The following is a 15637-nucleotide window of genomic DNA, read 5'->3' on the forward strand; positions in this document are numbered from 1 at the left end:
AGCCGTGAAGGAGGAAAGGTTTCCACACACTACAAGCCCCTTCGCGGGCGGAGACTGCAGGTGGCGGAGGGGGAAAGCTTCGGAGTAGCGGAGGAGAGCACAGCAACAGGGGTGTGGAGGGCAAAGTAGAGAGATTCCGGCACAGAGGATCGGTGCCCTCAGGCACACACCAGCCCGAGAGGCTTGTCTGCTTGGCCGCCGGGGCGGGCGGGGCTGGGAGCTGAGGCTCGGGTATCATCGGGTTTCAGTCGGAGCGCAGGGAGAGGACTGGGGCTGGCGGCAGGAAGAGAGCCTGAAGGGGTTAGTGCACCACGGCTAGCCCGGAGGGACTCCGGGGAAAGGGTCTGGAGCTGCCGAAGAGGCAAGAGACTTTTTTCCCTTTTGTTTCCTGGTGCGCGAGGAGAGGGCATTAAGAGGGCTGCTTGGGGAAGCGCCGGAGACGGGCGTGGGACGCTGGGGCTGCTGCTGCCGCCGCCGCCGCGGGGCCTGGGTGCGAGCGCGGGTCACTGTCCGCCCCGCTTCCGGGGGGCCTGTGCACCCCGCCACTGCCGGGGTCCCGGGACCCGGGGACGGCTTTCCCGGGAAAGCGCACAGAGCGCCTTGGGCTGCTGCAACATCACGCCGGCCTCTGCCGCCGAAGGCCCGCCCCACACTGCGCGCCCCTCCCTCCCCTCTGCCTGAGTGAGCCAGAGCCCCCGAATCAGCGGCTCCGTTAAACCCGTCCTGTCTGAGCGAAGAACGGACGCCCTCCGGCGACCTACGCGCAGAGGCGGGGCCAGGTCCAAGGCTGAGACCCGGGAGCTGTGAGAGCAGAGACAGGGAAATCTCTCTGTGCAGCCTCGGAGGCAGCGGATTAAAGCTCCACGGTCCATTTGATGTGCCCTGCGTCTATGGAGTGCATAAATGGACAGCGAATCATCCCAAATTGAGGAAGTGGACTTTGAGGACAAGATTTAAGACTTTCCCCCCTTTTCCTCTTTTTACAACGAATTATCCCAAATTAAGGAGGTGGGCTTAGAGAGCAAGATTTCAGACTTCTCGCCCTTTTCCTCTTTTTACAACGAATTATCCCAAATTGAGGAGGTGGACTTGGAGAGCAAGATTTTTGATTTTTCCCCCTGCTCTCTTTTTGTGAATGTGTATGTGTAATCTTCTGTGTAAGATTCTCTCTGTATAGCTTTGCTTCCACCATATGTCCCAGGGTTCTATCTGTCCGTTTTTTTTTCAATAATTACTTTTTAATTTTAATAACGCTACTATATTTCATACTTTATTCTATTTTACTTTACCTCCTCCTTTTTTTCCTACCTTCCCTTCCTCCCTCCCTCCCTCCGCTCCTCCTTTCCTTCTTTCTTTTTCTTTCCTCCCTCCCTCCCTCCCTCCCACCCTTCTTCTTCCCACTTTCTTTTTCTTTCCTTCCTCCCTCCCTCCCTCCTGTCTTTCTTTCTTTTGTTCCTTCCTCCCTCCCTCCCTCCCACCCTTCTTCTTCCCACTTTCTTTTTCTTTCCTTCCTCCCTCCCTCCCTCCTGTCTTTCTTTCTTTTGTTCCTTCCTCCCTCCCTCCCTACCTTCTTCCATTCACTCTTCCTTTTGCTTTCATTCCTCCCTCCCTCCCTCCTTTCTTTCTTTCCATCCTTCCTCCCTCCTTTCTTTCTTTCTTCCTTCCTTCCTTTCTTCCCTTCTTCCTTTCTTTCCCTCTCTCTTTCTTTCTTCTCCTAATTATTTCTTTCTACTTTTTCTCCCTGTTATTCTGAGCCGGGTGGATGAAAGGCTCTTGGTGCTGCAGCCAGGAGTCAGTGCTGTGCCTCTGAAGTGGGAGAGCCAACTTCAGGACACGGGTCCACAAGAGACCTCCCAGCTCCACATGATATCAAGCAGCAAAAATCTCCCAGAGATCTCCATCTCAACACCAGCACCCAGCTTCAGTCAATGACCAGCAAGCTACAGTGCTGGTCACCCTATGCCAAGCAACTAGCAAGGCAGGAACACAACCCCACCCATTAGCAGAGAGGCTACCTAAAAACATAATAAGGCCACAGGCACCCCAAAACACACCACCAGACGTGGACCCATCCACCAGAGAGACAGGATCGAGCCTCAGCCACCAGAACACAGGCATTGGTCCCCCCGACCAGGAAGCCTACACAACCTACTGAAACAACCTTAGCCACGGGGGACAGACACCAAAAACAACGGGAACTACGAATCTGCAGCCTGCAAAAAGGAGACCCCAAACACAGTAACATAAGCAAAATGAGAAGGCAGAAAAACACACAGCAGGTGAAGGAGCAAGATAAAAACCTACCAGACCTAACAAATGAAGAGGTAATAGGCAGTCTACCTGAAAAAGAATTCAGAATAATGATAGTAAAGCTGATCCAAGATTCTACTTCCAAGATCCAAAATCTTGGAAATAGAATAGACAAAATGCAAGAAACAGTTAACAAGGACCTAGAAGAACTAAAGATGAATCAAGCATCGATTAAAAACACAATAAATGAAATGAAAAATACTCTAGATGATATCAATAGCAGAATAACTGAGGCAGAAGAACAGATAAGTGAGGTGGAAGATAAAATAGTGGAAATAACTGCTGCAGAGCAAAATAAAGAAAAAAGAATGAAAAGAACAGAGGACAGTCTCAGAGACCTCTGGGACAACATTAAACGCACCAACATTCGAATTATAGGGGTTCCAGAAGAAGAAGAGAAAAAGAAAGGGACTGAGAAAATATTTGAAGAGATTATAGTTGAAAACTTCCCTAATATGGGAAAGGAAATAGTTAATCAAGTCCAGGAGGCACAGAGAGTCCCATACAGAATAAATCCAAGGAGAAATACGCCAAGACACATATTAATCAAACTGTCAAAAATTAAACACAAAGAAATCATATTAAAAGCAGCAAGGGAAAAGCAACAAATAACACACAAGGGAATCCCCATCAGGTTAACAGCTGATCTCTCAGCAGAAACTCTACAAGCCAGAAGGGAGTGGCAGGACATAATTAAAGTGATGAAGGAGAGAAACCTGCAACCAAGATTACTCTACCCAGCAAGGATCTCATTCAGGTTTGATGGAGAAATTAAAACCTTTACAGACAAGCAAAAGCTGAGAGAGTTCAGCACCACCAAACCAGCTTTACAACAAATGCTAAAGGAACTTCTCTAGGCAAGAAACACAACAGAAGGAATATACCTACAATAACGAACCCAAAGCAATTAAGGAAATGGGAATAGGAACATACATATCAATAATTACCTTAAATGTAAATGGACTAAATGCTACCACCAAAAGACACAGAGTGGCTGAATGGATACAAAAACAAGACCCATATATATGCTGTCTACAAGAGACCCACTTCAGACCTAGAGACACATACAGATTGAAAGTAAGGGGATGGAAAAAGATATTCCATGCAAATGGAAATCAAAAGAAAGCTGGAGTGGCAATTCTCATATCAGACAAAATAGACTTTAAAATAAAGACTATTAGAAGAGACAAAGAAGGACACTACATAATGATCAAGGGATCGATCCAAGAAGAAGATATAACAATTGTAAATATTTATGCACCCAACATAGGAGCACCTCAATACATAAGGCAAATACTAACAGCCATAAAAGGGGAAATCGACAGTAACACAATCATAGTAGGGGACTTTAACACCCCACTTTCACCAATGGACAGATCATCCAAAATGAAAATAAATAAGGAAACACAAGCTTTAAATGATACATTAAACAAGATGGACTTAGTTGATATTTATAGGACATTCCATCCAAAAACAACAGAATACACATTTTTCTCAAGTGCTCATGGAACATTCTCCAGGATAGATCATATCTTGGGTCACAAATCAAACCTTGGGAAATTTAAGAAAATTGAAATTGTATCAAGTATCTTTTCCGACCATTACAGGAAAAGATGTGTAAAAAATACAAACACATGGAGGCTAAACAATACACTACTCAATAACGAAGTGATCACTGAAGAAATCAAAGAGGAAATTAAAAAATACCTAGAAACAGATGACAATGGAGACACAACGACCCAAAACCTATGGGACGTAGCAAAAGCAGTTCTAAGGGGTAAGTTTATAGCAATACAATCCCACCTTAAGAAACAGGAAACATCTCGAGTAAACAACCTGACCCTGCACCTAAAGCAATTAGAGAAAGAAGAACAAAAACATCCCAAAGTTAGCAGAAGGAAAGAAATCATAAAGATCAGATCAGAAATAAATGAAAAAGAAATGAAGGAAACGATAGCAAAGATCAACCAAACTAAAAGCTGGTTCTTTGAGAAGATAAACAAAATTGACAAACCATTAGCCAGACTCATCAAGAAAAGAAGGGAGAAGACTCAAATCAATAGAATTAGAAATGAAAAAGGAGAAGTAACAACTGACACTGCAGAAATACAAAAGATCATGAGAGATTACTACAAGCAACTCTATGTCAATAAAATGGACAACCTGGAAGAAATGGACAAATTCTTAGAAATGCACAACCTGCCAAGACTGAATCAGGAAGAAATAGAAAATATGAATAGACCAATCACAAGCACTGAAATTGAAACTGTGATTAAAAATCTTCCAACAAACAAAAGCCCAGGACCAGATGGCTTCACAGGCAAATTCTACCAAACATTTATTTATTTTTTTATTTTTATTTTTTTTTGCGATACGCGGGCCTCTCACTGTTGTGGCCTCTCCCGTTGCGGAGCACAGGCTCCGGACGCGCAGGCTCAGCGGCCATGGCTCACGGGCCCAGCCGCTCCACGGCATGTGGGATCTTCCCGGACCGGGGCACGAACCCCTGTCCCCTGCTTTGGCAGGCGGACTCTCAACCACTGCGCCACCAGGGAAGCCCTATCAAACATTTAGAGAAGAGCTAACACCCATCCTTCTCAAACTCTTCCAAACAATATCAGAGGAAGGAACACTCCAAACTCATTCTACGAGGCCACCATCACCTTGATACCAAAACCAGGCAAGGATGTCACAAAGAAAGAAAACTACAGGCCAATATCACTGATGAACATAGATGCAAAAATCCTCAACAAAATACTAGCAAACAGAATCCAACAGCACATTAAAAGGATCATGCACCATGATCAAGTGGGGTTTATTCCAGGAATGCAAGGATTCTTCAATATACGCAAATCAATCAATGTGATACACCATATTAACAAGTTGAAGGAGAAAAACCATATGATCATCTCAATAGATGCAGAGAAAGCTTTCGACAAAATTCAACACCCATTTATGATAAAAACCCTGCAGAAAGTAGGCATAGAGGGAACTTTCCTCAACATAATAAAGGCCATATATGACAAACCCACAGCCAACATTGTCCTCAATGGTGAAAAACTGAAACCATTTCCACTAAGATCAGGAACAAGACAAGGCTGCCCACTCTCACCACTCTTATTCAACCTAGTTTTGGAAGTTTTAGCCACAGCAATCAGAGAAGAAAAGGAAATAAAAGGAATCCAAATTGGAAAAGAAGAAGTAAAGCTGTCACTGTTTGCAGATGACATGATACTATACATAGAGAATCCTAAAGATGCTACCAGAAAACTACTAGAGCTAATCAATGAATTTGGTAAAGTAGCAGGATACAAAATTAATGCACAGAAATCTCTGGCATTCCTGTACACTAATGATGAAAAATCTGAAAATGAAATCAAGAAAACACTCCCATTTACCATTGCAAGAAAAAGAATAAAATATCTAGGAATAAACCTACCTAAGGAGACAAAAGACCTGTATGCAGAAAATTATAAGACACTGATGAAAGAAATTAAAGATGATACAAATAGATGGAGAGATATACCATGCTCCTGGATTGGAAGAATCAATATTGTGAAAATGACTCTACTACCCAAAGCAATCTACAGATTCAATGCAATCCCTATCAAACTACCACTGGCATTTTTCACAGAACTAGAACAAAAAATTTCAAAATTTGTTTGGAAAAACAAAAAACCCCGAATAACCAAAGCAATCTTGAGAACGAAAAATGGAGCTGGAGGAATCAGGCTCCCTGACTTCAGACTATACTACAAAGCTACAGTAATCAAGACAGTGTGGTACTGGCATAAAAACAGAAAGATAGATCAATGGAACAGGATAGAAAGCCCAGAGATAAACCCACGCACATATGGTCAACTTATCTTTGATAAAGGAGGCAGGAATGTACAGTGGAGAAAGGACAGCCTCTTCAATAAGTGGTGCTGGGAAAACTGGACAGGGACATGTAAAAGTATGAGATTAGATCATTCCCTAACACCATACACAAAAGTAAGCTCAAAATGGATTAAAGACCTAAATGTAAGGCCAGAAACGATCAAACTCTTAGAGGAAAACATAGGCAGAACACTCTATGACATAAATCACAGCAAGATCCTTTTGGACCCACCTCCTAGAGAAATGGAAATAAAAACAAAGATAAACAAATGGGACCTAATGAAACTTCAAAGCTTTTGCACAGCAAAGGAAACCATAAACAAGACCAAAAGACAACCCTCAGAATGGGAGAAAATATTTGCAAATGAAGCAACTGACAAAGGATTAATCTCCAAAATTTATAAACAGCTCATGCAGCTCAATAGCAAAAAAACAAACAACCCAATCCAAAAATGGGCAGAAGACTTAAACAGGCATTTCTCCAAAGAAGATACACAGACTGCCAACAAACACATGAAAGAATGCTCAACATCATTAATCATTAGAGAAATGCAAATCAAAACTACAATGAGATATCATCTCACACCAGTCAGAATGGCCATCATCAAGAAATCTAGAAACAATAAATGCTGGAGAGGGTGTGGAGAAAAGGGAACACTCTTGCACTGCTGGTGGGAATATGAATTGGTACAGCCACTATGGAGAACAGTATGGAGGTTCCTTAAAAAACTAAAAATAGAACTACCATATGACCCAGCAATCCCACTACTAGGCATATACCCTGAGAAAACCATAATTCAAAAAGAGACATGTACCAAAATGTTCATTGCAGCTGTATTCACAATAGCCCGGAGCTGGAAACAACCTAAGTGTCCATCATCAGATGAATGGATAAAGAAGATGTGGCACATATATACAATGGAATATTACTCAGCCATAAAAAGAAATGAAACTGAGCTATTTGTAGTGAGGTGGATAGACCTAGAGTCTGTCATACAGAGTGAAGTAAGTCAGAAAGAGAAAGACAAATACTGTATGCTAACACATATATATGGAACTTAAAAAAAAATGTCATGAAAAACCTAGGGGTAAAACGGGAATAAAGACACAGACCTACTTGAGAATGGACTTGAGGATATGGGAAGGGGGAAGGGTAAGCTGTGACAAAGCGAAAGAGAGGCATGGACATATATACACTACCAAACGTAAGGTAGATAGATAGTGGGAAGCAGCTGCAGAGCACAGGGAGATCAGCTCGGTGCTTTGTGACCACCTGGAGGGGTGGGATGGGGAGGGTGGGAGGGAGGGAGATGCATGAGGGAAGGGATGTGGGAACAGATGTATATGTATGACTGATTCACTTTGTTATAAAGCAGAAACTAAAAAAAAAGGGTCTATAAACTATAAGCTGTGGACCAAATCTGCTCTATCACCTTGTTTTTACACAATCCATGGTCTAAGTATGATTTCTACATTTTTAAACAGTTGGGAAAGATTAAAAGAATTCTATTTCACGATATATGAAAATTATATAAAATTCAAATTTCAATGTCTATAAGTAAAGCTGTATTGGAACATAAAAAAAAATCCTACTGTGTCTGAGACATACATTTTGGTGTCTATTTGTTACAGCACTTTAGCCTAACCTATTTAATACATTCTTGAAAGGTTGAACCACATTCAGGAATACCAGATACAGCGGAAAGTGTCAAAACCAGTCTTAAATAAATTATGTGAATGACTACCAACCAAACACTGAGATATTCAGTATGCTACCCTCCTCAGTCATAGGAAACTGGCAGTAAGGCTTATAACTCATAGATGGAATCCTGGAAGTTTCCTCAGAGGGGTAACTAAGAGAAATGACTTACACATGGTAGCAAATGGGGCAATTTCCCCAGTGATGAAACAGCCCAGTCAGAAAACCCTACAGTGAAGCCCACTGTTTGACAGCCACCCCTCCAGGTACTCAAAGAGCTGTCAATTTTTTTTTTTTTTTGTCTCTCTCCAAAATATGATCTGATAGTCAAGGATCACAAACATAAAAATATTATAGGAAAAACCCTAGTAACAAGAGAGAAAAGGAATCAAACGAGAGAAAATATAATAAAACTTGAAAGAAAAAGAAATAATACAGGAAAAAGACCTAAAGCAATGACTAAAATAAATACCTGTAATTAATGTCCACAGATATAGAAATATTTAACCCATGAAAAAGAAAGAGAATATTATTTTTAAAAATAAAAATATTCTGGGGAAGGGATAAAAAAGAGCTCTTGTAAATAAATACTGTGAAAGTAGGAGTTTAAAATTCAGTAGATAAGTTAGAAGATAAAACTGTGGTACTTAGGGCTTCCCTGGTGGCGCAGTGGTTGAGAGTCCACCTGCCGATGCAGGGGACACGGGTTCGTGCCCCAGTCCAGGAAGATCCCTCATGCCGTGGAGCGGCTGGGCCCGTGAGCCATGGCCGCTGAGCCTGCGTGTCCGGAGCCTGTGCTCCGCAATGGGAGAGGCCACAACAGTGAGAGGCCCGCGTACCGCAAAAAAAATAAAGAATGAAAAAACTGTGGTACTTAACCCCAAGAAAACCTACACCAAGAAAAGTAGAGATGTAAAATAGTAGAAAAAGAAAGTGAGAAGATCAAGTGGAGGCAGAATGTTTGAAAAACAGACGTTCCAGAGATTGACAAGAGAAGGAAAAAACTCCAAGAAACACAAACATTTTTCAGGATTGAAGAGTGTCCAGATTAAGAGGGGACACTGAGTGAGGAAAAATGGATGAAAAAAAATGCCTACTCCAAGGCATGTAATTGTGAAATTTCAGTAATTGTGAAATTTCAGAACCCCAGGGAAAATGAAAAAAGCATAAAAGATTCCAAAAGGAGAAAGAAAAACAAGTCACATACAAAGAATTAGGAATCAGAACGCTATGAATTTCTTACTAGAAGCTATAATACCCTGGAGAATTTCTTTGAAAATATAAGGAAAAATTATTTCCAATGTAGAATTTGGGTTATATACCCAACCAACATATGAATCAAGAGGGTTGACAGAATAAAACATTTTTAGAGATGCAAGTCTCAAAAGTTTAACTCCCACGCACCCTCTCCAAAATGTAGGAGTAAAAAAAAAAAAAAAAAAAAGCTACAAAATCCTGGCAACAGGAGGTCCAACACAAGGCAAATGAGACCCCCAGGATATCAGTGAGAGGAGATCCCAGAATTACTACCATGCTATCTTAGAGAACAATTAGTCCACACTGGAGCAAGAAAACAAAAGACACCCAAAAGACAAAGCCAGAAGATGAAACTGCTAAGCTGATTAATGGGTTTAATCATACTGAGAGGAAATTTATTCTTTTGGCAAAGAATTTGGTGATTAATAAGTGATAGGTATAATGAAAATAATAGAAACAAATGAAAAATAGAAAATAGTTACTCTCCTTTTCATTAAGATCATAGGTTTAAGCCACTAGAAAATGATTTCTCAAGTAAAAAAGGAGTTCATACAGGGCTCCTAGTATGGTGCTCCATAGTGTCAGAACCCTGACTGCTTCTCTCTTGCTCTGCCATCTTCAGCATGTGGTTTCTACCTCATAGTCCAGGAACTCAAGCCATTACATCCACATTCCAGCAGGCAGAAATAAGAAAGAAACAAAGAGGGCAACAACCTAAACTGCTTTAAGACAACTTACAGTAGGTCATAAATGCATTAACACATCCCACTGGCCAGGACTTAGTCACATGGCTGCACTAAGCTGCAAGGGTTCTATGGCTACTTTTCAAAAAAGGTGGGGTGGGAGAAGAATGGCTATTGGGAAATAGCTAGCAGTCGCTGCTACCTCCCTCCAGCACTTTCTATTCTCCATATCCTACGTGTTTTTCCTCATTGTATTTATCAATCCCTAACATATTTTTCCTTCATTTGTTTACCTGTTTCCCCTAACTTGGAAGTTCCAAGAGAACACGAACTTTGACTTTTGTTCACCTCTGCACCCCAGTTTTTGTAAAAGTGCCTGAAGCATAAAGGAGTTTAATTAATACGGGTTGAATGAGGGTATGAATTGTGAATTCTAGGGAGAAAAAGTCTAAGAAAATAAACTTAAACATAAAGATCCAGTCCAGGCACAGATGATGTTTTTTTGTCTTGCTTGGTTAGATATGGACGCCCATCAACTTGAAAAACTGACTCACTACCTCTGGAATTACTAACTTTAAAAAGCCTCCCTTCCTCTGAGCAGATGATTCAAAAGTCTTTGCAAAGGCACAACCAATACAACCACAGATGAGAGCCCTCTAATAATTCCCTAGCCTTAATAGTATAAGCAATATCACTTCAGTGTGTGCACGAATGTAACTACTGTGTAATTGGGTTTAGTTATGTGTTGTGTGTGTAGTTATGTGTGTAAGAAGGTAATGTAATTAGTGATAAAGGCATAAAGATCAATATAGTGTAAATTTTAACTATTTTAATGTGATTTATCAGATGAGGGAAAGGAAGTGTATTTTGGGTGAATGGTATGTTAACAGACCTATATCCTCAATTTCCAAGCAATAGATACTATCTGTAACTGAAAATATCAAGAAGCACCAGAAAGTGTATATAATTCAGAAAAAGGGAAACAAGCATTAGAAGAAACAGCTGAAAATGTTTAAAGCGGTTACTCTGGGACCAATATCAAGAATAAGAAGCCAAGATCAGAAGTCTGCTGATTTGTTTGTTTAAATTTGAATTTCCATTATCTAGTTCAGTGCCCCCATTCATCTGAGCAACTAAGAAATACTCTCTCTAACAAGGCCATGCTGGAGGTGGCGACAGGGAGAGAGAATGCACTTAATAAAGAAGAGTGAAGGCTCACTGGTCTTTAGCTACATGTAAATCACCAGAGTAAAAATTAACCCCGGCAAACAGGTCCACGAGTTAAATGCAAAGCACGACAGGCACGCATCCATACTGCCTTCCCAATGGTCACACAAACTCGCATTCTACACACGAACTTTTACGAAGTGTATGCAGGTGTGCATGGAGATGAGGTTAAATTAACTAACTAATGTCACAGCTGACATTGGGGGTAAGATCTCTTGAGGGAACAAAAGTGCACCGAAGGGTCAAGGCTGACACCTAACGGGCCCGGCAGGTGGTGGACGCCTCGCTGACTGGGCTGTCCACCCCCTCTACCCCCTCCCCCCCCCCGCCGCAGTAGGAGCTGCTCCCTACCAGTAGAGAAGCCACAGAAGGAATTTAAGGAAGAATACGGGCCGCTGTCCTTCGCAGCGCTCGAAGCCGCGCCATGCTTGTCCTCCGAAGGAGCCTGACTAGGGCTCTGGCCGCTCGTACACTGGCTCTTCGGGTACCTGCTGCTGGAGCGTGCCCAAAATGTCTCCTGGCGGAGGGGAGGGGAGGGGACTGCTGGGAGCGCGCTGGCCGCGCATGCGCCTACAGACCGAAGAGCCCAGGTCTGCGAGCTCGGTGCTGCCGCCCCGGGACACGCTGGGGGAGGAAGCGTGCCCTTAGGGGAAGACCCACTGCCAGGGTTGCCTCCGGCCGGCTCGCGAACAGCTATGGACGGGGGGCTTTTTGCAGCCTAGGTGCCAGGCAGCCGTGAGGACACCCCTGAAGCGCCAGCTGCTGCCTTCTTGCCGCCCCGCGCGATTGCTGTCTCAGCATTGGGGTCTATGCCAGGCGGTGGTCCAGCCTCTCTTTGATTTGTCCTTTGACAAACCCCTTCAGGCTGAAGGGGGAAGGAGGAAAAGGTCAACCAGCAGCTAGCAACAGAACTGGCCTCCCCCTTTTTAACGAAATACGCAACCTCCCAGCATTTTGCAGACAGAGAACCTTAAAGAGGGGCCCAGGTCGCCGGTGGTGAAGCAGCCTCCCAGCTGCTACTGTCTCCTGAGGTCAGTGCCCAAGTCAGGCAGGTAGGGTAAGGAACCTCACAGTACATAGGACGACAGCCTCATTTAAACTTAATGAGAAATGTACAAATAGACAGCTTTAACTGACGGGAATTGGTCTAATATGCGCATCTAACCAAAGATTTTTCTCCTTTTGTTGTTTAGGTTTGTACTCCTTTCTCAAGGGATAGGACAGGAAGGGGATTTACGTACAGACTGACTTTCTGTAAAGACTAAAGAGGAGCCATAATGGCCCCATCACTCAAGATTAGCAATACAGCCTTTATACTGATTCTCTCTACCGGGGCAGGACCAAAATTATTCCTTACAACTTTATTCTGAACTTTGACTTTACTAAATGTCGATCAAATGCTCTCTTATAGGTGACTTGGAAGTTATTGCTGCTGAAAATGAGCGCTGACACGAGTATAAGGGAGCTTGAAGTACTCATGATTCTTCTCCCATCACAGTTCTAGTTTCTGCCCTGCAACAAAAATCACCTCCCCCCAGCACACACATTCTTATCTCAACTGCTGTTTAACCTTTCCCTGGGCTTCCTTTGTTACTTGTTTCTTTCTCTTGTGGAAGGTAACAAAATTATGTGCCTTGACCACATACTTGTTTCCAAGTATCAATACAAATTCCTGAAAAATCAACTAAAAAAGCAACTGTTACAAATACCCCACTGACTCATTTTCTGATATATATTATTTATAATACTTATTAAACTATTATACCAGGCAGTTGTTTATTTGTGTAATATTGTCTTATTAGAATTTGGTTAAAATGACACAAAAAAACATGTCCACCAAAAGTAGGAGTAGCTGCAGTTGTTTTTGGTGGGAATACCTGCTTTCATTGTAAGCTTAGACACTTGGGCAATAGGAATATAACTCATAGGGGACATGAGTGGAATGAACTCAAGTAGATAATTATAAATATGACATTATGCACAATTAAATCACATATATAGGCAAGTGTGTGTTATAACCAAAAATATGTCAGAGAAAGGAGCCTACTGGTTTCATTTGACATGCCAGCTGGTCAACATAAGCCCCAAATTTGTCCATAGCTTTGTTTGTACCAACATTTGTATTAGATAATTATGATTAATCAGCTTCAGGAATTGGCACATGATATCCAAAACTACAATAACATGAAATTGTAAACACAAATGCCATATGAGTGTGTGTGTATACATGTGTGCATATACGTATTTTATTTATTTATTTTTTTTTTTTTTTTTGTGGTATGCGGGCCTCTCACTGTTGTGGCCTCTCCCGTTGCGGAGCACAGGCTCCGGACGCGCAGGCTCAACAGCCATGGCTCACGGGCCCAGCCGCTCCGCGGCATGTGGGATCCTCCCAGACCGGGGCACGAACCCGTGTCCCCTGCATCGGCAGGCGGACTCTCAACCACTGCGCCACCAGGGAAGCCCTGCATATACGTATTTACATACACACACATTTGCATTCACGGGATAATTTCTGGCAGGTAATTTCCTACCTAAAGTTAAGTTTACTAAGACTCAGAAGATTAAACACAGCAAAAATTTATATAGTGACCATACCTCTAATACAAAAAGAACTAATGGTTCTTAAGGGATATTTCCATCAACATTCCATTTATGTGTGTATGTGTGTGTGTGTGTGTGTGTATGAATGACATGAGAAAAAGGAGACCAAAATGTCATACATTTATGTGTATGTATGTACATGTACATATATGTGTGTATATGTATATTAGAAATAATGCATGTGCATGATTAACAATTACTTCCTAACACTCTAGTCAAGTATACACAGCAGACAGATAATTATACATAACTTAACTTATTTAATAAACACTTATTTGGGGCATTTAACTTTTAAAGTTGAAAGTGATTGCAGTCAGAATTTCAGAGCATTTTTTGTGGCAAACTAAAAAAATGTATGTAAAGTTTACCTGGAAGGATAAATGACTAAGAATAGCTAATAAAATAGTTGAAAGACACATTATATCCATCTGCCTCCTCAACTTCCTTACTTGAATGTCCAGTGGACATCTCACACCTAACATATTCAAAGCTGAGCTTCTGATCTTTACCAAGAAATTTAACTTCTAATAATACATCCTAAGAAAATTATCAGAATATACAGAAAAATTTATTTTCAAATTGGAAAATACATGAAGAGGAGAAAAATTATGAAAATTATTAGATGTCCATCTCATACCATATGCTAAAAAATAAAATTCAAATGGGTTACAGATTTCAGTGTAGAAAAATGTTATAGAATTACTAATAAAATATAGATGAATTTATTTAATAATATGAATGACAACTATATGTCTTAAGCCAAACTAACAAACAAATGAAGAAACAATGAAGGAAAAACAATGAATTGATGATTTTATTATAAAAAAGCTCAATTTTTCTGCATGCCCCAAAACACCGTGAATGAAATCCAAAAGCAAAGAGAAACATAAAAACTTATGCAAAGGTAGATGTACAGATGCCTACTGAATATATATTAAAGAAGATGCAGATTAAGACAATAATGAGAGCCATTTTCACCTAATAAAGACATACTTTTATAAATATAGTACTAAATAGGCTGGGAAAAAATAAGTACCCCTACTGTGTAGGGTACACTGGCTTAACCTTTCCCCTCCACAAAATTTGGTGATATAAATTAAAAGCCTTAATTTTTAAATTATTTTCCCCAATATTCTAGGAAATATGCATAGTTGTATAGGTGTGTTCAGTTACACAGGAAGGAAATTTGAAAGATCGTAAAACATATAGTGGTCATTTGAATGATGAAATTAATATTTATTAAGTAGTATTTTAATTTTTATAATTGACATATATAACTTTTATAAGAAAAAATTGAAAATGAGTAGGCACATTTTTTAATCTTAAATTCATTGTCAGTGGAGAAAAGGGACGAGTAATATGTGGAGTATAAATCAGTGCATCGTTTCTGCGTGACAATTTATAATATGTATACCGTACATATGTAAGTATATATAAGATATTCCCTTTGGTTCTCTCAGTTTTCATTTTAAGAGATTATACTGAGGAAATAATGAGATCCAGACTGCCTGGGTTTGAATCCCAGCTCCATCGCTTACTAACTGTGACTTGGAGTGAGTTACTTAACCTTTCTGTGCCTTACATTGCTCATTGATAAAATAATGATAATCATAACCTACCACCTAGGATTCTTGTGAAGACTAAATGAGTTAATACATGCAAAACGCTTAGAGCCAGGCCTAGCACATAGGAAGCACCCAATAAATGTAAGTAGTGATTTGTCTTTGACATTGTTATTTTTATAAATATACATGATAGGTGCTGCTCTAAGGAAGTTTTTTGTCAGCATTGTTTATGATAAGGAAACTTTAGAAACAATGTGATATGACCCTATGTATATAACATACTTGTAATACACAAATAGACATACATAAATCATATACATCATGTATCTTATATAAGCATAAACATATATTGTGTGTATATAAATATTTAAACATATAAAAATAAATACATATATACATAAATATGGAAAAGA

General features: G+C 40.7%; 1 long non-coding RNA gene across 2 annotated transcripts in view; it reads right to left on the reverse strand.

Annotated features, from left to right (window-relative positions):
• The window catches only part of LOC308618992, a 19941-nt gene extending 8241 nt beyond the window's left edge, over window positions 1–11700 (reverse strand). The window contains exon 1 of one of the 2 annotated variants that reach the window (XR_014016107.1): window positions 11407–11700. This is a non-coding gene — a long non-coding RNA (uncharacterized lncRNA). The remainder of the gene's footprint in view (window positions 1–11406) is intronic. The other variant, XR_014016108.1, reaches the window with a different exon arrangement.
• Window positions 11701–15637: the final 3937 nt, after the last annotated feature.

The sequence above is a fragment of the Mesoplodon bidens genome (genome assembly GCF_964165515.1).
Source record: "Mesoplodon bidens genome assembly, chromosome: 6".
NCBI lineage: Eukaryota > Metazoa > Chordata > Mammalia > Artiodactyla > Ziphiidae > Mesoplodon > Mesoplodon bidens.